This window comes from Myiozetetes cayanensis, unplaced genomic scaffold, assembly GCF_022539395.1.
Source record: "Myiozetetes cayanensis isolate MyiCay16 unplaced genomic scaffold, myiCay2020 scf7, whole genome shotgun sequence".
Taxonomy (NCBI): domain Eukaryota; kingdom Metazoa; phylum Chordata; class Aves; order Passeriformes; family Tyrannidae; genus Myiozetetes; species Myiozetetes cayanensis.
Window position 1 is genome coordinate 11,695,987 of NW_026087964.1, and position 25,294 is coordinate 11,721,280.

The 25,294-nt window shown below is 37.8% G+C and overlaps 1 long non-coding RNA gene across 1 annotated transcript; it reads right to left on the reverse strand.

The window, feature by feature from the left end:
- Window positions 1–203: 203 nt before the first annotated feature.
- Window positions 204–22,886, reverse strand: LOC126652060 (uncharacterized). The gene is made up of 2 exons (XR_007631863.1): window positions 22,707–22,886; window positions 204–6,252 (listed from the first exon to the last, which is right to left on the reverse strand). It is a non-coding gene; the product is annotated as an uncharacterized LOC126652060 (long non-coding RNA).
- Between the last annotated feature and the right edge of the window lie 2,408 nt (window positions 22,887–25,294).

The following is a 25,294-nucleotide window of genomic DNA, read 5'->3' on the forward strand; positions in this document are numbered from 1 at the left end:
TAAGTATGCACAGCTAGCTAAAAAAGAAACCCAAAAAGAATTTTGTGTTGTTTTAGAAACTCTTGTTCTTTGGAAGTACAATTTTATTAAAAAGCATTCAAAATAATTAATATTTTAAAGTAATCTTAAGAATAAACAGTTCATCTTCTACATCCTCATAGGTGGTAAGCATTATAAAATAATATATAAGCACACAGCCAGTGTTCACAAAATAATTTATTTTTGTATTTTCCCTGACACAATAAGATCTGTTTTTAAATCATGACAAAGGAAAGATTTTTAAGATGGTCATTACATTATGTGGCATACAATAAATGTAAATCATCTTATTTGCCTCCAACATTTACATAAGACATCATCAGCATTGGATAGGAACTTATTCACTACAAACACAAGAATTCATGTTTCAGGTCTTTTATTTCTAGTAAAAGGCAGATTACCTCTTACCATGCTGTACTCTTCATTTTCATTTTGTAAAAGCAACCCTTCCTTAATCTCGCTGTCAATTTAATGATGAAGTGTGAATTGTCACATTTCTAGTACATGTCATGGTCCCTGCTCTGATAGCTTCGTGATTTGCACTTTTAATCGTGCATCACTGGAGAGAGGTTGGCATGAAGACCAGTAAACCCTGGCAAAGCATGCATTCACTCCTTACTTCGGGACCAAGTGGTGGGTAATAGCTGGATAACCAGACAAATTAGTGAAGGCAAACACTTCCCATCCCTTTCACACAGTGAGATCTGCCTGCTGGACACCTGTCTGTCACCTGAAAGCAGAGACACATGGCTTGCTGCATAGGGGTAATGAATAAGGACAACAATCCTGTCCATACTGTCAGGCTAAAATCTTATTTTGGTGAAACTCTTTGCAATTATCTCTAATAACTTCCCCACCCCACAAGTCCTGTACTCTTCTATTCGAAAAACAAAGTGTGGAGATATATTAAATGACTTCTGCAAATACCTTGTTTGCCAGAAATCTCTTTAGCAAGTCAACCTGAAACTTGTTGTTGTAATATTTTCATTAACTGTTTTGTTGCTAGGAGTTTACTTAGATTGGTTAAGTGGTTAAACGTGAGAAACTTCTTGACTCTGATTTGCCACAGATACCTTATTTGTTCTTAGGTGGCTCCTGGTTCACCCAGCTGACAACTGCTTCTGTGGTGGGCTCACAAAGCTCAGTCACCAGTCAGGCACATATGATGTACATTATTTATACAAGTCTTCTCTGATCAGTCGGTGCCTCCTGCTCTTCTGTGTCACTTCAGCTATCCTCCAAATTACAATGCCATCACTAGAGTATATTCAAACTTATAACACATTCTCAGCTATTTTCTCGCAGGATGAGAGGATGTTTTGAGATCGTTTAGGTTATTTTGAGATTTCCAGTGTTGGGCGAATTATTATTGACACTGAAATGGCCCCATGGATTTTAGCTTTTGGACTTTCTGACCCTTCCAATTACACTAACTACCCAAAACTGAGAAACAGAGGAACCTTGGAAGTGTAAAACCTCAAATATTCATTTCCACTTTGTACTTTGACAGGAACTTCAGTCATTTTGTATTTTGCCTGAATCACTGAGTATACAGTACAGATGGTCAACAGGTAAAATAAAGTTCTAACTTTTATTTAAAGTCCCAGCCTTATACTGAAGGTGCAAAAGCATCACTAGCAAGAAAGCTGAGATGATAATACCTCAGATAGAGAGATAACACCCTGCAGTTCTGTAGATGTAAAAAGGATTCTGCTATAACATCATCAATATGTGGCAGTAAATATAAAACACCAGCACTGCTAGCTGCTGAGATGGATGGGAAGGGTCACCAGCATTGCCTATCCCTCCCATTTCAAGAATCCTAAGAATTTTCACAGTGGCACGTGCCAAGTGGCAGAAAGAAAAGGCTCCATTGAAAGTGAATAATCAGCTCCTACAAAATAAAGATATATTTATCTTCAGATTTTAGACAGAATTTTCACAGAGTCACACAGCTCCGAGATCTAAGTGATACCAATGCTATGGTGTTCAAGAAGCAAGCTAGAACACTCTTCCCTTCTTTCAGAAGATCCCGACCTTACCTATGGAGGTAAACCTTGTGTTTCTGTGAAGTGAAAGTTTACTGTATTGTCAGCTTGAAATTACCTGCCATACAGCTGTTGGAGTTTTTCACAAGTGAATTCCTCATGTGGCTGTGGGAAGGTTTTCCACAGATTAGATTAAACTTGTAGAGATTCCAGATTTGGGAACATTTCTTAAGTTCTGCATGACACTAGATAGAATAGGCAGAAAAGTAAAGTACTTTTTTCTATTATATATTCAAGTGTACAATTAAGGAATGGCAAAAACTACCTTTGCCTTATGGGATGAAGAGAATTAATCTTTTACTTACCATGAGACAGGGTTACAGAGCTGAAGGGCACAAAAGTATTACATGTGTTAGGCAATGATTGCAAGCTAGAAATTGCTAGTGTAGAATATGCATCCAGACATGATTTTCTGTTTTAAAACTTACCTTGGTGCAAGCTACACCTAACTAATACAAATGCATAAGATCTTCATCTACACTTAATAAATGGAGCACTTAGGTTTTACCTATTTGGATTTATACACAACTCAAGTGCAACAATTTGGTACTCTCGGCACCTGTGCCATAAAAATACAGATTCTTAGAACAAGTTGCCCACAATTCATTGTTTCCATATTACATGGCAAACTTTAAACTAATGAAACAAGCCTGCCCTGTTTTCAAATGGGGTGCATATCATGGCTTATCTCCTAGGATGCAGGATAACAGACAATGATCTAACTTTGTCCTGGCAATCAACTAACTGAAATTATTTCAGGCTTGGTGAAGGAAATTAAAGCTTCAAAACTGTGGTGCCTCTACATATCAAAGACCTGTCCTTGAACATGCTTCACAGAGAGAGGGAAAAACAGCTTCTGCAGCCAGCTGCTAGCAAGCTAGAGCAACAGGGGTCAAACCAGGTGACAGTCAATGCCAAAACATAACACCAGTTTCTACCAAACAGCAGTGGGGTAGGAGGTAGCACCTTGAGGAGTAGAGAGGTCAAAAGCAATCCTGCCCCATGCACCATGATTCCCTGGGCTTGGCCTCGTTGTTCAACCACATCGGTTGTAACCAGGGTGCCGAGGGAAGGAGGGCTGCATCTGTGCTATGAAATCACTGTGGTGTCTGTTTCCTTCCCTGATTTTGACCCCATTTGCAGTTTGGTTAGAGAACAGCCAAGTTGAAATCTCATAGCACTCTATATGTATCAATCAAGAAGAAAAAAAATTGCCCAAAACTAATTCCTAAAATAATTCAGCAAGAAAATAAAGGCGACTTAGAAGCAGCACCTAATGTCACAAGTGTGTTTTTTAAAGTCTTTGTTTAGAGTTTGCGACTTTGGTCTTATTGAAACAAAATACGCTCTCCTTTTTTTTTCCAGTCATTGCCATTTCTAGATGGGATGGAGCATAAGCAAACAAAAAGTCTACAGTGGAGCGATTTGTCAGCTCAGTCTGTGCTCCAGGAGCACTCCTGCATTCCTCAGAGGTAGGAGGCATTGCACAGCAATATCCATGGGCAAGGCTCTCTCCTGACTCCAGTGGCACACAAGACTCCCTGCCAGGCCAAAAATCAATGACTGACTGTGGTTTTTCATGTCAGCACTATCCTTGAGCCCAGCTACAGGACATACCCTGAGCGAGAGACCTTGCTTCCCTTGGCAGGTCCAGTGCAACAGGGGCACAGCAGAGCACTTCCTCTGCATGAGCAGCTGTCATAAGTAAACCCTCTGGTTTCTGGATTTCTAGCCCAGCTCCCTACAGAATGATGAATGCTTCAGATCTAACTCTGTAAGACATTTCGTGGCCAGGGACCAAGGCTGATAAATTTCCAGAGAAAGCACCATGGTCAACAGTCACACAATGAAGGCTATGCAGTAGAACTAAAACTCACTGAGGGGAGAAGAGTTTTGGGGCTTTCCTGAGGACTAGTCCTGGTGATCTAATAAAAACTAGGAAAGTGCTTGACCACCTTTTATCTCCAATGCAAAGCATATTTCTTCATTTACATACACATTTGCATATCACACTATATGTCATCATTGGAAACAAATCAGCAAAACAATCCCACATTATTCTAATATGTACATTTCTTTCGCTGTTGAGTGGATAATTAACAAATAAAAGACAGATGAGAAGTCATGCTTTGCTTATTACCTTCAAGATAAGGTTTTCAGATACTGTGGTAGCAAACCTATTTTGAATAGCAAGCATTTACCAGATCCTATTATTCTACAATTTCTGTGGGAGATTTCTTGTCACCTTGGAAATTATATGTTTGGTACTAGGAAGAAAAATTAGCTTTACTCAGAGGTCTAAGTAATTCAGATATATGGCATGCAGCATGTAAAACCAAAGTCTAATATCAACGTACCCAAAAGTAGACTTTATGACTGTTAAATATACCTGTTGCAAAAGATTAGATTTACTGGTTTGCTCATATTGTGTTAGTCATTTATAACATTTGGGCACTGAGCAACATAAACTTATTTTATGGTTCTTTCATCCTTTCAAAAGCATTGCAGGCTCCTAGATAGGCAAATTCAACACAAGGGTTTCTGGGATATAGCACTGCATGCAGTGATAAATACACAGAGGTATTATTTCTGATGGATAACATTCTTTTAAGGTCTTTTCATGATCCATTAATTTATGAATTACACACCAGAGTAGGCATTGCAAAGGGCTTAATTTTAGTTATATGTTGATCTTTTTCCCTTGAAGCAGCTTTTATCCAAAAACTAAGTAGGACTAAAAATAACATGTTCTCTTGAATTGATTCTGACAGGTTTGACCATAGAATTTAACTGTTTTATTCTTTACTTATCAAAAGGTGGGCAGTTGGGCCCCTCCCTATCTATAAATAAGAATATGCACCCCCAAAAAAAATCAAAATAGAAAAGAATAATTCTATGGCTCACTTCATTCACAGCACAGTTACAAAAAGCAATGAACTTTCCATGGAATAAAATTTACAGTAAGGAATGAAGTATGCAAATAAATGCTGCACAGAGATTAAGATAAAAAACCAACTTGATAAAACTCTTTGACAGTGTGACTTCAAACTGACTTCATGGGAGCCAGATTTCCATCAAAGCATCCTATCTCCACCTTGCCAGACCTAATCCATTTCAAGTAAACCAGAAGCAAGTTACTTCAGACAAGTTATTTATAAGACAATGAGATATTAGTCTTAAGATCCCTCTTACTTGAAAAGAACATTTGGGCTTTTGCTCATGGCTCAAAAAAGAAACCAAAAAGTGATGAGCATAATTATGGAAGTATCCTTACCCCCCCTGTATGCTGCTCCCCCCAAGGACTGGGAAATTTCATAAGCCATCATAAATCAGTTTTATAGATAATACCTCAGTGTTTAGAGCTGTCATTTATTTCTCTTTTCTCTCTCTTTTTCTTACAGCAATAATAATTAAAAAATTAAATAAATATAAAAGCCCTCGAAACTGAAAGGAAGAATCTGTTAGTAAGGTAAAGAAGTGGTGATAAAATTCTGACCTCAGGAGTTTTTGATTGAAGCAGCAACTGTGAACATTGCTGCTAAACAGAATCTGGCCATGTGCTTGCAGTACAGTATTTCAAGCAATCCAGATTAGCTGCAGTTAAGAGATCTGTTTATTACTGACAGGGTGTGGCAACATGTAAGAAACTCATGGTATCCTGAGAGGGAGTTTCTTAACTTCCTTTTCATTACATTCAATGGTTTCTGTTTCACAATGAAAAAGTCTGAAAAAATGCTGACAATATTTACATTCAGATTTCTCTTACAAATAATTATGGTCCTCAGTATCAGCTAAGATGAAGCTAACATAAACCTTAATATGAACACAATCTTTTTTAATTTTGAAAGAGCAGGCCTTTTTTTTTCTTCTGCATGTTACCCTAGAGGCATTACCTGATGATGTGTAGTCAGATCTTGGTTTCCTGAACTTCCCACAACATTTTCAGGCATTACAAGTGATGATAAAGTTCTTGCCATAAGCATAATTGTCATCAAGAGATGAGATATCCATTGAACCATTAATTTAAGTATAGTAATTCGTCTCTTTTAATAAAACTTACAAAACAAAGACTAAGATTTTGTTCAGAATTAAACCAAAGCATAGATGTTTTGTTCCGTAGTTTTGTGGTTTGGCTCTCCAGAGAGGCTTCTTTACAAGTCAGTATCTGTAACAGGTTGAAAAAATAAAAATGAATATTCATTATGAAGGTAAAATTGTCTGAAGTCCAAAAAATCATGCAATTTTCTTGAAACAAGCATAAACATGAAATTCTAGGGGTAGATGCGAAAAAGCTGTCTAAGCACACCTAGAAACATTTCAAATGGAAATCATGGATTCTAAGTTACCTCTGAAAATATCCAGTCACCAGCACTGAGGTGCACCAAATCTAGTTACTAAAGGTCATACTTAACAGTATATAGGACAGACTCATTTCTTATATCTCAAATCTTCGTTCACGAAGCTTAGCCATGATTTCTTATATTTATTTTCAGTCCCCAATCACCAAATTAAAGCTGATCTAATGAAATTATTTCAAAATTCTAATTTGTTGATCAGTCACAAGATCAACTTACTGTTTAATATCACCTAATTCTTCATCTGAGCATAGTAATAGATTGCGTGTGCACTCTTAGACTACAAGCACAAATGAGAAAAAATAAAATCTTTAAAACCTCCGCAAAATGCAGTTGTTTGATCTAATGATTTCTGCCTTGTGTTGGTGATGGGCTACTGGCTTGCACATAAATTCGTCTTCACTGACATGTGGTAGCCCATTAAGCCACTGTAACTCAATTTCATGTCTGACTACATAGACAAAATTGAACTGATAGAGTTTGAGCAAAGTTTCACATTATTAAGGTGACTACTTCCTAGGGTAATAGATACTTTTCCAAAATGGAGAACAGACTGAGCATTTCGCTGCTTTAAGGCTTTAGATACACATAAATGTTAAACTGCCCGTTTAACAATACAAGGAGAGTTAGAATGGTACATCTGGTATTGTGTGTCATAGCAATGCTGATATGAGCACAGCCATTCTGGCATAGTTACTTCTATACAGAAGAAGAACTACTTCATTATTAGGGATCTTCAGTCCCGTATAATTATATCCAACTTTACAAGCTATAGCACTTGTCAAATAGTTGGACCAGGACAACCCCCCCCCCCCCGCCATCTGTTAATTTAACAAGGTCATTTTAGATCAATTAGTGATAATTTTCAGGTAGCATGTAATGTAGCTTTCTCAGCTAAAGCCCAACACACTTAGAAGCCTCTTTATGTGTAAGGAAGGTGTAGGTGAGAAGCTGTTTCACTTGCAGACAGCAGGCAGAATCATGCTGTTAAAAATGCAGGAAAAACATGTGGAAGGTAACAGAGAAAAGTCAGCTAACAGGCTTTGTCTGAACTCCAAAATGCACAGATGAGTCACCTCCACGGAGCGTACCATGATGACATGAACTAACACTACAAGAAAGTGCTGACCTAGCGTGGGAAACAAGAATTGCCTTGTACTTGATTGCTGAAATTCTAGTTGTTTCAAGAATTGCATATTGACAGCTTACTTTTTGCCTGCCCTGAAAGAGCCCTCATGTTTTTGCTGTTCTCAAATTAAATCCAAATAGTTATTTTGAATAAAGACCTAAAACAATCAACAATTTCCTGAAAATATGGGAAAAGCATGTTCACTTTGCTGCTCTTTTCTTCCAGAATAACACCTAGTCTTTGTGTTGTTTGAAGGCATGTATCTATTTGAAGACTGAAGACCTGCTTGCTGCTGACATAACATGTAGGATTTTTAAAGTAGTGCAGTAGTTATCACCTGTCATTGGCTCTAGAGCCACTGCTAATCACTTTTTAAATAATCCAATGCATCAGACATTGAGGCCATCAATGTTTTTCCCATTACCATGATGTAGAGGCCATTTGGATAATGACCACTGCCCCAGAAGAGCAATGACAGATTTCTGTGCCATCACACTTTGACCAGGAGCATCATGTGCACTGTACATTGTTTGGTGCTCTGAACTGCAGCAGGATCAGGACTGCCCTCTGCTCACCTTGCAGCCATTGGCAAGCAGTGACCTTGAAGGACTGGGCCTTTTTCAGCTGTTAAGCCTTCCTCTTCTCTACAAGGAGCAGAGACAAAACTCAGATGGAGGCAACACCAGAAAATCCAGTAGGTGCTTTGGGTAAAAGAGAGGAACAAGCTGGGATTTCAGAATCAAGCAAAGAGAAAGGGTCACCACCAGCCATCAACTTCACACATGTCAGTGCTAAGCTGCATCCAATTTTTCTCTGAATAAAGTGCACTTTCCATTCCCCTCCCAGGGCATCTATTAGTCCATTAGTCTTGCATGTAAGTGAGGGAAGACTACCAGAAATTACTTAGTATTACTTACAGGTCTAAAGAACACAGTAAAACAGTGAACAGGTAGCAGAAACAACATAAGAGTCATGATAAGCAAAGGTCAATCTAGATTAACTATATTCTCTTGAGGAGAGGTGTGCAGTTTAGATCAGAGGTTGAAGAAGCAGAAGCACCTCTTTGAACATCATGAGGATTTCCAGTGAAGTTCTTTGCACCTCCAAAGAGGGCAGGAAGGAATTGCCCAAGAGCAACTAAGACACATAACAGACTAAAACACAGTTTCATTCAATTCACACTCAGGAACTGTCCTTCAACAGGATTTTATACTTTAAATTTCAAATAGGTATGCAACATGAGAGCTGGACATATCAGCCACCTAAAACTTTCGTAACTTCTGCAAATGGCAGAAAAAGGGAGGGCTGGGGGGAGCAGGCTGTTCTTTTAGACTGGGTGGATCATCTAAGGGAATAATTTAGTCTCTGTGATATCTAAATCATGGCCTATTTATTTTAAATTCCAGTAAAGGGCTAATTAGTGTTAATTACAGTAGCAGGGCTAGTGATGTGGCTATTCACACACAAAGAACTTGGCAGAGACTGAACTCTACTTACTCATAGGTCAGCAAAAAGAAAAGAGCGTGCTGCACTTTGTCACATCTCATTTGGATTGCCTTCAAAATGCTGAGCTAGAGGCAAAAGATACCATGGTTCATTTCCAATTCCCTGCCTAATCCTATCACCTTTAATTTATTTTAAAAGTTTAATCAGAAGTTCATAAAGCTCAGATATCAGTTTTTTAATTAAAAAAATTAAGCACCTGCAGGTAGGCTTTTTAGGAAATCAGGACTGGCCCAAGTTTCATTATGAATAGGTACTTCCACAGTTCACCTTTCTGCAAATGCTACTGTGATAAAATGTAACTTTCATTCCCTCACTATTGCTTCAGGGATGTGTCATTTAGGGAAAATAAATAGAAGACTTCTATTGCAAAGAAACCATGCTCCATTCAGGGTCAGTGAAAAGCTGCACTTTTCTCTGGAACTTCTGGCAGCATAGTAATAACTTCTCTGCAGAAATTGTCACTAACTGCTAGTTAGTACTAATAGTAAACGTACTCAAGATATTATTAGTATATAAATAATGTCATTTTTGCAAATAGAGAAACTTTACTAAATTTGGGGGGTTTAATTTACTGTTAGTTGATGAAAATGATGATATTAATAGTCCTTTAAAGATGTCAGCCAGCTTTGGAATGCCGATTGTTACAGTGTTCTTGGATTTTCAGAAGTCAAAGTGTTTTGACAAGATCTTTCTCTAAAGGCTCTTAAAGAAACTGAGTTATCAGAAGGATGAAAATTCTTTAGTAGATTAATGATGTGTTGGAGCATAGTAATAAATTGTTTTCGCCACAGGAGAGAAGCAATCAGATATCTGCACTAAAACTTGTTCTCTTCAGTATATTCATAAATGATCTGGAAAAATGAATTAGTAATGAGATGGCAAAGTTTGCTGATGATACAAATTACTCAGAACAGTCAATACCTCAAAAGGTGTCATTATACTGAACACTGAGTGATTCAGCAACAAAAAATGTAGACATTATTTAATATCAATAAATGCAAAGCAATGTGCATCAGGGGGAAAAGCCCAACTTCACACACAGGGACAAATAATAAATAAATAAATAAATAAATAAATAATTTAGTATCTGTTCAACAAGAATCTTGGACTCCTTTTCGAGAACTGTCTGAAAACATTTGTCCAGTGCTCACTGGCAGACAGAAGATGCAAACCAAATGTTACAAATCACTGTGAAAGGATGAAAAGTCAAAAGACAAAATATTACACCACTACATAAAGCCAGGCTGCATCCACATCCCAAATACTTCACCTAAGTCTGAATGATCCATGTCCAAAGGTTTATTAGAAGTACGAATGGTGTATGCTAGACAACATAGATGAGTAGCAGAATACTACTGTAACTGTATGAGGATGGATGAAAGTACTTTTCAACTTGAAAAGAGATAACAAAGAGGAAATAATTGTATATAAAATTGAAACTAATGTATATGGTCAGTAAGGAACAATGGTTCACTATTCCTTCTACCATAAGACTTAAAAAGCACCAAGTATCACAGTTTTAATCAAACAGAAATGATTTTCCACACAATTCATAGCTACACTGTATAGTTTATTCTTACAGGAATATTGTGGCTAACATAAATACAAATGGGTATAATAAATAATTAGAACAATCTATAGAGAAAGGATTCAGCAAGGGCTAATAAATATATAATGCACTTAAATCTACAGTTTAAGTAGTGTGTACATTGTGAGCAATTGAAAATCGGGGAAAGGATCTCTGTGCTTGTCCTATTCGCCCGCCTAAGACATAGTTGAGAAGCCATACCCTGTTCTGATTTAGTGTGGCCATTCTTGTGCTATTATTTAGACCCAAAAGTTTCATGATCTAATTATATTCTGCCTTCAAGAAACAACTTAAATTTGGCTTCTATTTTCAGCACCAGGCAGAAAAGACATTAATTCTCTTTTGGAATAAATAGGGGCTGAGCATTGCTGGCACAATTAACTCCTTCCTCCAGCAAGCCTATTCTGTACTGCTGCAGCAATCCCTTCTGACTGCAGAACAAACTCCGCTCCCTACTTACTCTTCTTCATCTGACTGTGTATCCAATTGATCTCTCATCTTGTTCTTCATTATATTTATCATATTGTACTTTACTGATTCTTGAATATAGAGGAAACTTCTGTGTTCTCTTAGACACCTGAGAGAATATTACATGTAATCTTTAGTCACATTGCATCACATTTAAAAGCAACATATCCAATTCTTTTACATTCTGCAGTATAATTTTATTTTCTTCACTGGCTTTTATTCAGTTTTGTCTCCCTGGAATGTTCAGTGTGAAAAAGTACAAATCATTTCTAGGATGTCATATATATATATATATATATACACACACACATATATCTATATAAATTTTCAACATCATATTCACCAAACTATTTATATGAACAGTTTTATTGATCAGATACTTAGATTCATTTTTATGGTTAGGAAAATGAGGTTTTAATCATAAAATCAGTAGCCGGGTGGGTATATGAAGCTGCAGTTAAAAATGGCAGAGCTGAGTGAACTGCAGCATGCTCAAGCTGTAAGGTAGGGCTGTGCCTCAACACTAACAAGAAGGCAAGGTGAGCAAAACCAGCCCTGTCTACTTCTCTCCCCTAAGAAGGTTTATGCACAAATTAAATTGGAGAAAAAAACAAGAGCTATAGATAATGACTGAACTTTTTAATAGAGTTTATATGCTTCGCTTCCACAGCATTTTAATGAAATTTGAATGCCTAATTCTTCTGGGTGCTTTTAAAAACCCCGGTACAGATCACCAGATGCATAGACTATGACTGAATGCTTTCTTTTAACATTTTCTGGTCACAGGGCAGATGAACCATTCTGTATGAATTATAAACTGCATTTACAACAACCAAGTAAAGTGCAGGAAGGCCTGTATTAACCCAAAAATACAAGGGATGATTTGTAAAAGCTATAGTTCCTGACTGGCCTTCAGACCGTAGACGGCAAATGAATAAGCACCACAAGGCTGTTCTCAAAATAAATCAAAAATCCATTTCCAGAAACTTTAGAGCCTTTAAAATACTGACCTTACAGCAATAAAAACAGTGATACAAGAAATGCATATTTAACTTCTTCATCCTTTTGCATCAGTGAATCCAAAACTGCTCTGCAAAGCGTGCGTAGATATTTTTGTCACAGGACAGAAGCCCTGTGAGCAACAACCAACAAGAGGAAGAAGGGTTGGTGGGAGAGACCTTGCAGAGTAGCAGTCCTCCAGAGATGCACCAGGAACACAGGCACTCCAAACACCACCACTATAATTCAGGCTGATCTAGTTCAATTTACTCACTCTGAATAAACAACCTTAAAAGACAGAGGTTCTCTGACACCTAAGAAAGAAAATTCTCCTTCTAAATTCTGTGTATCCTGTAGTTTGGGTATAAAGGGTGATTTTTAGGGTTGGAGGCTGTTATAACAAGGTCAGATGCAGAAACTAAACAGGAACGCCATGCAGTGCACAAATCTGATGTGTTGTATGCATTTTTGTTCATCACATCTATTTTTTGAGAAATTGATTCTGATGGTTTGAATCAACACTGTGTTAGCACACTCTGCTTCTTCATTTTGGTAATTAATGGAAAGCTTCTCAAATGTTGGATGCAACTCTTCCTAGGCAGGTGTTTTTTTTTTTTAGCTTGGCTTCGTGAGAAAATGAAACTTGCGTGCATCACACTGTCTCCCTGTCATGTTTGTTCAGCTTCAACTGAACTGAAGAGCAGAGTCATTTTTAAAGCAGGAAAATTTTACAACAGACCTGTGCACATCATGGAAGGCAGCTCCCAAAGTCATTAATTTTGTTGCCAGTAGAGGAGAAGGGCAGTCGATTAGGTTCAGCTGGCAGCAGCTGCTGACCATGCCAGACACACACAGGTTGGCCACCTTGCACGCATGCATCTCCAGAACAGTGCCTGCTCGGTCATTCCCAGTTGTTAGGCCAAGCAGCAGTAGCTAAAAGCCATGGAATAAAGAGGAGCTAAGGGGAAGTGAGGCATCTCACTATGAGGACACAGAGAGATTGGAGGATGCCATGGAAAAGGGCACTTCAGTGGGATGAACATGAATGCATCGCGCCGCAAGAAAGACAAAACCAGAGCAAAACGGTTCTCATTAGTTCTGCCATTCAAGGAATGATCTGGATCTGTTGGGTTTTTCCCTTCATCTGTCTCAATCCATCTATCTCCAGTTCTCCAGCTGGACTTATCTTTGCTTGCAGCTCCTATGTACAAACCCCTATACAGGCATAAAGAGTTATAGATAGGTATTTAATCACCTGTGAAATGATGGGTACAGGATAAGTCCATGATTAAACATATATGTATCATAAGCCAATGTTATATGTGATCCCAACTGGTGACTTATGATAAATCATAGAATAGGTGATTTATTAAAGGTAAGGTGACATATGCAATAAGCCAATATGTTTATTTACATAAGCACATGCCAGTTCCACTTGCACACAAGTAGCAATTGAAAATGTGTCCCTTCGTTGGACCTACAAAAAGAATACATAAGGGCTCGCAGCAGATGGAGGCTGCCTTTTCTTCAGATGCTTAAGAAGAAAACATTTAGATGCTGATGAAACAGCAGGTCTCTTTTCACAACTTTGCAGGATGATAATAGGTGTTTGCTGACAGCTTCCTGTAGAGAAAAGAGGACCTTTATGAAGCACATGAGTACTGTCACACGTGTGCAACAGATAGTACTGTAAGATCAGACACTTGCCAGGATGGCCACAAGGCAGAACCCTGGCAGACCTGTTCGCCTCTTAGCAGATGACAATATGTAGCCTGGTTTCCAGTACCTCCTGACATCCTTCTTTCCAATCAGTGCCATTTGCAATTCAAAACAATAAGAAAACCTATTGTATCCTCCCTCTCTGATAGAGCAATGTTAGTAAGGTTTCTTATTTTTGCTTTGGAGGAGCAGTTTTTTTAAACAAAAGGTGGGGAGTGCTGCAGAAGGAAAGCCAGGCTCAGAGGCAATGCTGCTGCAAGCACAACAAACCCTTTGTTAGCTGCTGCACGCAGCCGGCAAAGCAGCACTTGAGAAGCCTGCGTGGCAGCTCTGCAACTCCATCAAGCATCCCCACTGACATCAGCCCATTTTAAAAAAAAAGAAACAGTATTTGTCACCTATAACACTTACTGCAGCAAAATTAAGCTATAATTCAGAATTTAAACCAGAACAGACAATGTGCTGTTTTGTATGGTGCATAATGGTTCACCCATTTACCGTTGCTTTCCTCTGTGAGTTGGGTTATGCAAAAAAAAAAAAAAAAAAATTAATTTTGAACAAATTAAGCTACTAAGAATTCCAAAAATCTCTGATGCCTCTGCCCCAGGCTCCAGTAATGATAGTGAGTTGATTATATCAGATATGCCCAAATGACCATAATTATGATCTCAGATATGCCTAGATGTCGTAATGAACAGGAAAGAAAAAAGAGCTCAAAGTCCTTGCTAGCCTAACTTAGGGAGGAAATTGTCTGATCCCCCAGCCAGATGGAAGATAGCAGCTATATAAAACAAAGGACTTCCCAGCAGAAAAGTGGCCCGGTCTCTCCAAGGTTTTATAACTAGCCATGCCTGCCCCTAAGGCTTCAGAGAAAAACGAAATTAAAAACCCCAGAAATAACCTAGGGAATCAGCTTCTCGCCTTCTGCAGGCAGCCAGCTGTAGCCCTGAAGCATAAGATTGGGGGTTTTTTAGTCACTGTCTTAAAGCAAAGCTGAGCATGTGGAACATGTTGAGGGCAATGAGACCTCTCTATTCTGTTCAGCAGTTTAAAAGAAGGGAGTGACAAAGCACAAATACAAATTCACAGATGTAAAGATTGCACAGAACAAATTACCTCCACTGCCATCCACAGAGATGCTTCCAAGCCTTTTCCCAGAGTCAGATTAAAGTGTATCCAATTGGATTAAATTCCTAGCAATGGAAAACTTACCACCTACCTATACTGGGAAATTATTCCTACATGTAATCACCTTCACTGCATCTTTATAGTGATTGAATTTTTGAGCTTTGATTTCCAACCATTGGATCTGTTCTGTGTTTTTTTCTGCAAGACTGAAATCTATATTTGATTTAGTTATTCTTTTATTCCTAATACATTGGTAATACCTTCTTATTGTCTTAAGCTCTACTGGCCAGTAATAATTCCTTATTACCTTTATTTTCTTTAAAAGTCATTTACACTGTGTAGATCCAATTTTCATTCCCACTTATGCCCCTCTTTTCCATACTTAACATTGATTTCTTGTTTAGTTATCACCTTTGTGCCTTCTTTACTAGACTAGCTTTCCTCTCCAAGGTAACTTACTTGTCTGCTCATTAAAGCACCGCCTTCAGAATACCCAGCAGGATTTCCTTGAGAAGTCCCACTTTCTATTAAAACTCTCCCTTTTAGCACTCAGTTAGAGAAACAAGTTGTTCTGATAAACCAGTCAGTTTTATGTTTCACATCATTCTGCCTGGTGCCAAAAGTTTGTTTCCACAAAGTAGAGGTATTGCAGTATCTCTGACTTTCTGGCAATCAGCAGCTGACAGTGCATCACAAAGTCCAACACCGATTTATTACATGCTTGATGGAGACATTTCCATATGGTGACAATATCCTTAAGATTTTCCTAAGATTATATTTTTAGGAAATTTAAGGATTCTTTTTCCAAATGTTGTTCAGAAGAAGTCCTCATTTTGGGTTTACTGATGGCAATACAGCTTTTCCTCACACACTCTGAACAAGTCATAGAAAGAGGTGCTCTCCCATTGCATCAGAATGTGTCCCTATGTACTTGTTCCAAATGCCCACCAGTCTATGTCCTTCTTTGCTGTGAGTGTAATGGATACAAAATTTGTGCCATTTTCATTCTGGACCAGAAATTCGAAATTAATTATCCTTATTTAAAATTTTGAAACTGTTGGGGTCTTTTTGACATCATCTTTAAAAGGTAATATGGCAATATTATTCCCCTTTAACATATTAATTAAAGTTATCATTGTTTTTGATGCTTTGAAATCTGCAAGTACAATATATTGATATGAGTTGATATGGGAAACGAACTCCACAGTTTGTATTGTGCACATAAAGTGCCAGTTGCCAGTGGTTTTGTGTGGTGGTTTGTTTGGTTTTTTTCATTCTGGTACTTGGATTGCAAATCAAATAAGAGTAGCAACGAATATTGATCCACTTTTTATTACCCAGTACATCAAACATTATACACAAGTTGCTTTTGTTAAAAAACTGTGGTACTTTAAAATATTTTTAGATATTTCCTGGCTCCTCTAAAACAAAGCAAATAGATTCACTGTCCCACCACAAGTTACTATATTGCATAGATAAAGTTATATGAAGCACAAAAAGAATAAAGAGGCACAAGTGCCTTTTCAATGCAAAAAGTATTACAGGAAGTACCTTTTTAAAAAAAATTAAATTCAGGTAGCCCCACTTACTCACCAACACTGCCAAGGTGGAGCCATTCAGGCCATGACTAATCACTTAATTCCAGGCAAGTTCATTCACATCAAAGGAAAGAAACCAAATATAAAGACCTTGTATGTCATAAGAATCACACTGGAGCTGGACAAACAGTTTCTTCTCAAGGGTTTTGGGGAACGTCTGTGAACTTTTGCATTTCTGAACCAAGGAGAGGAGAAAAGAGGAGAGGAGAGGACGGATGAACCCCATGCAGGTATGACACCTGTAGTCCCTAGTCTAAGAAACATCAGAAGTATATTAAACAAAAATATCACTGTGGCAAGATTGGAGTTTGAATAAGCCCCAGAATGTGTTGTAGCTTGTTACAAGAGAGAGCATAGCTCAAGGTTGTGAGCAACACAGGTCCAACTCTTCAAAAGATGGAAAGAACTGAAACCAGGTCTCCCATACTGAGGGTGAAGGCTGAAGTCATTGGGCTTTAGGGTAAAACCCTTTTCTTCCAGAAGCTTTTTGAACTTCTGTGCCTTCCTTTCATTAGTAAAAAATGAAATTGTATTATTGGGGGTAAAAGGATCACAAACTGAATGCAAGCCAGGAGCCTAGTGCTCCTGTAGCAACGAAGGTAGAGGGTGTTGTGGGCTGCCTCAGTAAGTCTGCAGCCAGAAAAAAAAAAGGACATGGTAATTCCATTCTTCTCAGCACTTACTAGGCCACACCTGGAATATTATATCCCATCTTGGTCCCCTTAGCAAAAGAGATATTAAAAAACTGGAAATATTCCAGCAGAGGGCCATCAAGCTGATCAGAGGACTGGACTATAAGAAGAATTCCATCATGAGAGCAACCAAACCTTGAACAGGTTGCCCAGAGAAGTGGGGAAACTCCCTGGAAGTCACCAGGCTTGATGGGCCCCTGATTAGGTCATCTAAAGTCCTGCTTTCAACAGGAGCCTGGGGCAGATCACCTCCAGAGCTCCCTTCCAACTCGGGATTTTCTATGTTTCCATAGCTATTAAAGATTTGTTCTGACTAAAAACCTCAAACTAAACAAAAAATACCCAGTGCTACTAGAAATACATAATTTTCAGTTAGGACTTCAGACTGAAAATCAGACTTGCTGTACAGTTTTAGTTTAGTTTCATCAATGTGCTCTGTCTCCACCTTCACTGAGGGCTTTCTAAGATACTGATAAAAACTTTGTCAGTAAACATAAATACAAACAATTTGCTGATTTTTGGTGTCTTGTATGTTATGCCTTGAATTGTTGATAGGCATTTATTCAATGCAATCCTATTTACATACAAACCCTATATATTATATGCTGTTTCCTTCAATACAGTAGGAAGTTAACAGCAGGAGACAGTTTCCTTACTCACAGCTTCAAGCACCTCTTTCTAAGGGTCACATTAAAGTAGACCTCAGGCTGATGGTCTTCCTTGCTCTCTTTTCTGTGCATGTCTACAGTGCTCTGCCCCTTACACACACCCACACACCCACAATAAAATTGATCTCACTATTTTCAAGAGATCAAAAAAGTTCCTCAGATAGTCTAGTTAAGCCTTTACCATGAGTAGTGCACTGCCTTCTCTGGAGAGAACAGCTGAGGACTGGAAAACTATTTCTAACTGAAAGGATATTTCAATTATTTTGTTTCAGTCTGCTTGCACAGCAGGCCTGAAACAGTTTCAGAGAGATGGGGTACAACTGCAAAACCACACACTTGTACTCTTCTAAAACACTTACCTAACCATTGCATGACACTATGCAAAGACTGCATTAATTACAAAACAGATCACATACAGAGTCCTACTGGTAGCCAAAACCAGACTCATTCTTCCATTTGCAATGTTTCAGAAGTGAGCTCACAGGAAAGACTTTTTGGACTAATTCTCCTCATTACCTTGGGTTAATGTATTGGGTGAACATACAGGGCCACGCTTTGATGAAAACAAAGAATCAGTACCAGGAAATTTTACAGGTGAAAAGTAGGAAATTAAGAAAATGGCACAGTCATGCTTCCTCATAACCCACTTTAATTCATGCCCACATAACTGATGTATGCCTCATTAATGATAAAAAAATTGGTTACGCATGTTGAAACAAAATCAAACACTATTTACAAGAATGGAGACTGTATTTTCAACTGTAAAAGAAATCTTCACAGAGAGAAAGAATATGAAGCAGGAGAAAAGCACTACCATTGCGTGCAACATTACCCAGGACAAACCCAAATATTCTGGTTATCACAGCAATGTATCACCTTGCTGCATCCCTCTAGTAAGCCTACCTTGAAAAAACATGATATCCAATGAAGGCCCTGGCCCTTATAAGGTGTATATTTATACAAAGGGCTTGTGACAAGAAATATGAAAAACCAAAATTTCTCCATGCTTCAAAAGCAGCAAGGGGAGATGGTGCTTTTGTTCAGCTCATGCTGTAATTCTCTCATTGCTGACAGCCCTAATGTCCTCACTCATGAAGGATGTTTGAAAACTTGAAACTACAGGAAAAACTGGTGATACACAAATCCTGCCTTACGGTTAGAAACTAAAGCACCTCAATGAGATTTGCTTAACAACTAAAGAGGGCTGTGGTGCCTTGATCCCAGCCTTTAAGTATTTTCATTGAATACTGTCCAGTGCTAAAGGCTTTTTTAATTCAGCAAAGATTGAACAAGTTAAGTCAAAGCTGAATTCAGACCACAAATAAAACACTTCACCTGAACAGTGATGTTGATATAGATGTGGTGGACTCTTTGTTCTCTGAACTCTTTAAATATAAATGAGACATCTTTCTAATGAAGTTCACCTTAGTCTTCAAGCAAGACACACAGAGCAATGCTCTGTGGTCAGTGCTACGGCTGGACTGGATTACATCATCAAAATGATTGAGCTCTTTTTGTCTTAAAGTCTATGCAGCAATTACATTGAGACAAACTTGTAATTCACTCGAAGCACATTTAGAAAATAATTATTAGTGTTACTACACCCTTACTGACATACTGAAAGTTATTTTCATGTAAATAGACTACTTTTGTAGAGAACATTTTGACTACTGTCGAAGGACTCGCATATTTAAGGAACTACAATTTAACTGGGATATAGGAAAATTCACATATAGAAAATCCAGTGGCTTATCTGCTTGGTGGTAGGTGCAGAAGTCATACCAAGACTAAAAAGTATTCGACTAATTCTCCAGTGTCCTCTTTGCCTGAAACCCCAGATACTTTTATGGGAGCTAAGAATCTCTAATATTCTACCAGTGTTTAGCTATTGGGCATATTAGTTTATGAGGCTCTGCAAAGAACAATCCTTGCTTCTTAACCTTTCACTAAACTCACAAACTCAAACACTGGCGAGAGAATAGGAACAAAAATGCACATGAGTGTTATCAGGAAATGTATATATTTATTACTTTCTAATTTCCCCAACCCTTGGCAATCAATGAATTTTCATGTTTTTCATTGATTTGATCAACTCCTTTTAGTTCAGAACATAAATAAGCTGAAAAGTGAAGAGCCAAAATAAAATTCCCTTTCATGAAGCATTTGTCTCCATAAAGAATTCACCAGCATAATTACACCCCTATAGTTCTGATGGTATAACTCCCCATGTGGACGCTTGAATTCTACAGGCATTCATGAAAGATTAAAAAGCATCCAAAAGGTATAATTATACCACTATAGTCTCTGGTAAATTTTCTTATATAAAGAAGACCTTTCAATGTTGAAAGAAAAAGGTTATTTGGGAGGAAAAAAATAAAGGAAAAGTCCCTCAATTTCCTAATGTAGAAGTATTATGAGGTTTTCTGCTCTTCAGTTACAACATACTATATAAGCATGCACAAAAAAAAAATATATTACAACTATGAAAACAAAGGTTCCTTGGATGATTCATTTTGACTGGCCAGTGGTCAAAGAACATTGACCTGAAATGATATCACAATTATTCAAGGTTATTTACCAAGGTTTGGGAATTTTTAAAGATCTGGGTAATTTTCCCTTTTAATATCATGGGTACAATTGATTTGTGGCATGTGTTTATCAGTTCTGCAAAACAGCTTCTGTAAGCTACACTTAAGCAGCAAACTGGTTTGTGCCACTGCATAAAAAGGGATCTGAGCTCTCAATGCCATAATGAGAGAGGAAATGACAGAATTACTGTAGGTTTTGTACTCAATATATAAAAGATGAACATAATAGATCTGCTGTAACTCTAGTTCCTTCAACTTGTACCTATAGGGTTAGAAAGCGCAACTTCCAGTGTTGAGATCTGAAATCCAGTTAGATTTTGTAAGTTTTATCTAACTTACATAAAAGCTAAACATATGAAGATAGAGGAGCTAATGGTTAAGGCATCCAAACAACCTTTTAAGTAAAACTGTGCATAAAGGGTTAAAAACATTAGAGTCTGCTGAAATAAAGTAAACTTATCTCCACAGTTCCCTCAGGTTCTCATTATAGAAGTAAATTAAGGTTGTCTGGATGGCTTTTAATCTGTGTTTTCTTTTTTAATGTATTTCATTTTATTGAAGTGCAATATTTTCACTACATTTTCTTGGTTTCAATTTATTATTTTTTATAGCTAATGCACTTCTAAAATATTGTAACATTAATATTCTAATTCATCTAATTTTTACGTAGTTTCTTGGCAGGGATTTTTCTAGGATTTCTTTTCTTTAAAATTATTAAAAATGTTGTACATTAAGAAAGAGCTACATGGATAGTATGGTTTAGTAACCAAAATATAGAGGGTGAAATCAGCATATTGCTTATCAGTGTCTTTGTATCATCATAATAGCATGCACGGTCAAAAGTCATGAAGCTTAACATTGATTTACAATTGATCATTAGATCAGAGATGTAAATTATTATGAGAGGACTCAAGACTTCTTTTTCCTAAGTCCCAGCTATAGCTAGGAATATTTAGGAAGAGGGAGACCAGCAGGAAAATAAGTGAAAGCTTCAGTACAGTTGCTCTGCACTGATCAGAAGTATAATTTAGTATGTTAAAAAAATCCAAACCAAACAAAAAGTCAGGGGTGGGAAGGCAGCTGGGGCATGACTAAAAACAGCTAAGTATTGAGAAAGCTTTAATTTGTTGTATGGCAGAGCCAAGTTCAACTCCAGGCCTGCCCCTTCTCCCCTCCAGAGGCACAGCCTTATTGCTGGGCCAGTCTCATTCCAGCCATGGATGCTGGAGCATTTCTTAAAAGATGGCACATGCTCCCAGCAAAAGAGAAGGTGAGCATCCTACCCTCAAGCAAGCTGGCTGCTCCCTGACTAGCTTAGGTCTGATATATCAATGGCCAGCCCAGAGTTGTTGACCCCACCTTGGTTACTAGACATATCATCATAATTAATCACAATGATATGGTTAATGGATTTTTAAATTTTAATCTGCATTTCTTCAACTCTAGACCGATTAATTTTAGTTCTATGCTGAATCTGAAGTCTGTACTGCTTACAGAATCTGTTTAAAATAATTTTATTGAAACAGTGGGTGGTGGTGTAAAATTAGTGAGAATCCATCTTACAGTCACAGAGAAAATAAGGTCAAGTACAAGAGGATATATTTTCACATATAAATCAGAGAAGTTGCCTTTGCTTTTCATACAACACAGATGCTATGGCTCAGAAGGGGAAGCTGTTCCTCTATCACCTTTTAGAATTTAAAAAGTATACTTTAATAAACCTTCTTGTAGCAATTTGAAGCACTTTTTTAATAGACTACTAGGGTACAAACATATACTCCTCTGTACAGTCCTACAGAGGGGCAGACACATTTGCTTCCTCCTGCTGCATCTGCGATAAGGGCTACCTACAGGATTCAATGAATACTACTTCAAGGCCTCCTTGATCAAAAATTTCCAGAGTCTCCTTGGGTCTTCTACCTTGTCTCCTGCATATGGCCAGACTAGAGTATACAAGCCTTCAGAACAGATTATTCCATCACTGGAAGCACCATACAGTTATTCTTAGCACAGTTCAGTTATACGAGTTTCTGGAGAGCTATCCAATGATCACTGAGATCATTCCTTAAAATTTCAATGTGCCTCCTACACCACAATATTGAGGTACTTAAATATATGCTGAACATTCATGCAATTATTAGACATGTCTCATGCATTTTTTAAAGAAGAACTCAAACTTACTCCCAGAGCTGTGAAAAACATCTTCATGTTTGGTAAATAGCAGCAGCTGCATCTGCACAGTGCACAGAAAAGGAAATGAGAAAATACTGCATTCTGGTTATGGCTGCACAAACTGCTATACAAACTCTTCTGCTCACAATGCATATGAAAAACAGCAGTAAAATCCTTAGCATCCTCTATCCTTAGAATTTTAGTTATGTTCTAGTAATGTAATCACATTAACCAGCCATGTTATAAGGGCTGATAAAAACACTATCTGATATGCAAGTGCACCAGCAACAATGCAAGCTTTAAAACCTTACAAGCCATTTTGAGAATCAAACAGAGATTGTCAGTATCTCTATTTTGTAGTGCCAACTTTTTGAACACTTTGCATTTGTCATGAAACATATGATGGTGTTGGCAGCAGTTCCCAGTTAGCACTGGTCCCCTTTGTGAAAGCCACTGCCTAAACAAAGAACTAGATATGGTCTCATCCTCAACAAATTTGAAGTGTCTCTGTTCCACTGGTGAATTAGTGCTATCCTGGACAGTAGGTGGAAAGTGTACAGGATTCTGAGGCACACAGAAAATAAGGTCTTCACAGTTTTTTAGGCTGTACACATGAGCCATTCTATCACTTTTCAGCAACTCCAGCTTACATTATATCTACAGACTTATAGTAAGATGAGATAGTCACAGTATTTAAACCTTCAAACAATCTACACTGCAAATCTGCCCGCCTCCTGTTCCTCAGAACGTTTCATCTCAGCTAAAAATTATCAGTTCAGAGGGATAAGAGCATAGAGGTATACAGCTGACTGTAATGCATTCCACCAGACACAGCCTTTATGAATTTTTTAGCTGAACTTTCTTCTGTCCTTGTTGTTCTTGCCAACCACATGCAGAACATTTTAGAGACAACAGCAGTTCCTTGGAGGTTTACATGCACTATTCAATTCCCGACAATAAAAAATAAAAGAAAACCCTTTTTCTCAACTCAGTTTTGTCCATATTTTCCTTCATCCGAAATTACAACTAACATTCAGCACTTGCACTGCATAGCTGAGAAGCTAGCAGAAATTGCCACATTCAATTAGCACAGCAGAAGCAGCAAACTAGAAATAGGATTTCATTCACTTTAATTCACTAGTTGGTTGCCATAAATACTCGTCTGTAAAACATGGAATTCTGAATACTCCACAGACATTATTTTCCTTTCATGAAGATGTTTGTTTACTTTGGCAGTGATTCTCTTGGGAGAAACTCTAATGACTTCCACTACCAAAAAAACCCCAAAACAAAAAGAAACAGAAACTGCCACTAGCAAGCAAGAAAATATTAGTCTAATGTGCTGGTTAAACTCCAGGGCACAAAGGAGAAAAAACAGAGTAAATTACTGCTTTGCATTCTTGTGACCAGAACCCATATCCTTCAAGTCCAGCAGGCAGCACAGCTCTCACGATGGAAGTCGGGCTTTGAATAAAGGAAGAAAGCTGCCCATCTCCTGTGAATTTTAAGATTTTTATCCTTAAAAATAAACAAACAAAAACATAAACGTGGGAGTGGGAATAAGAGAACAAAGTAAACCATCTCGATCCCTGGTGTTAATTTTCGTCCCTGCTTTTAATTTAATTTCAACACACAGTAATCTAGCAAAAGGGGGGTTTAACCAATTTTGCTATATACGGATGATTAATATTTTTTCTTTTAATGAGAAAAAACACTAGGACAAAAGATAAGCTACTGCGATTCAATGGACTGCTCACTGCTGAAAAAGACTTACCTACCTCCTTCCTAAGGATGCATAATTATTATTTTCAGAGTTTAAAAAAATCAAGAACAGAAAAACAGTGAATGAAGCACATTGATATAAATCTACAGACCTCTTTTTCCTGTGAAATGTCAAACCTCTTCATCTGCTTTTCTATGTAACCTGTAGTGCCAGACTATTTAGCATGTTTCCATGAGAGGAAAAAGTCATTAACAAAAATCAGCTTTAAGGTTAAGAGGAAGCAACTCCAGCAAAAGTAGGAGAATCACGTATTTTAGTTACCAGTTAGAACAATGTGCTGTTCCTGGAATGCATACGCAAACCCGTTTCAAAGTTTAAACTGAGGAACAAAGTAGATACATGTCACAGAACACAGGACAGCAGACTGTGTACTTCCCTAAACAGCCTGATAATAGGGAAGACTGAGCAGATCTCTTAGCAGAGTCCTTGCAAGCAGCGCAGGGCAGACACAGCTACCTAAACACAGATGGCTGACAAAGAGCCCAGGAAAACGAGAAGATATGGAAATGGAGAAGGAGAGGTAAAACAGCAAAGAGAAAAAAAGAAATTTATTTTAAATCCCTGATTTCATTTTTGTTTGGGGTGTTGTTTGTTTTTCATGGTTTTTTTGGTGGTTTTTTTGGTGGTGGTGGTTGTTGTTGGGTTTTGATTTTGGGTTTTTTTTGTTTGTTTTGTAGCTGTAGAGCTTTGGAAAAGAGGTCAAACACAGTAGTAAATCACTGTAAATGGTGAAAGGCCTATAAATATTGTGGGTTGTGGAAAGAGCAATTTGTTGCATTACAAGCAGCCAATGAGTCTCTGTGCTGAGCCTCTC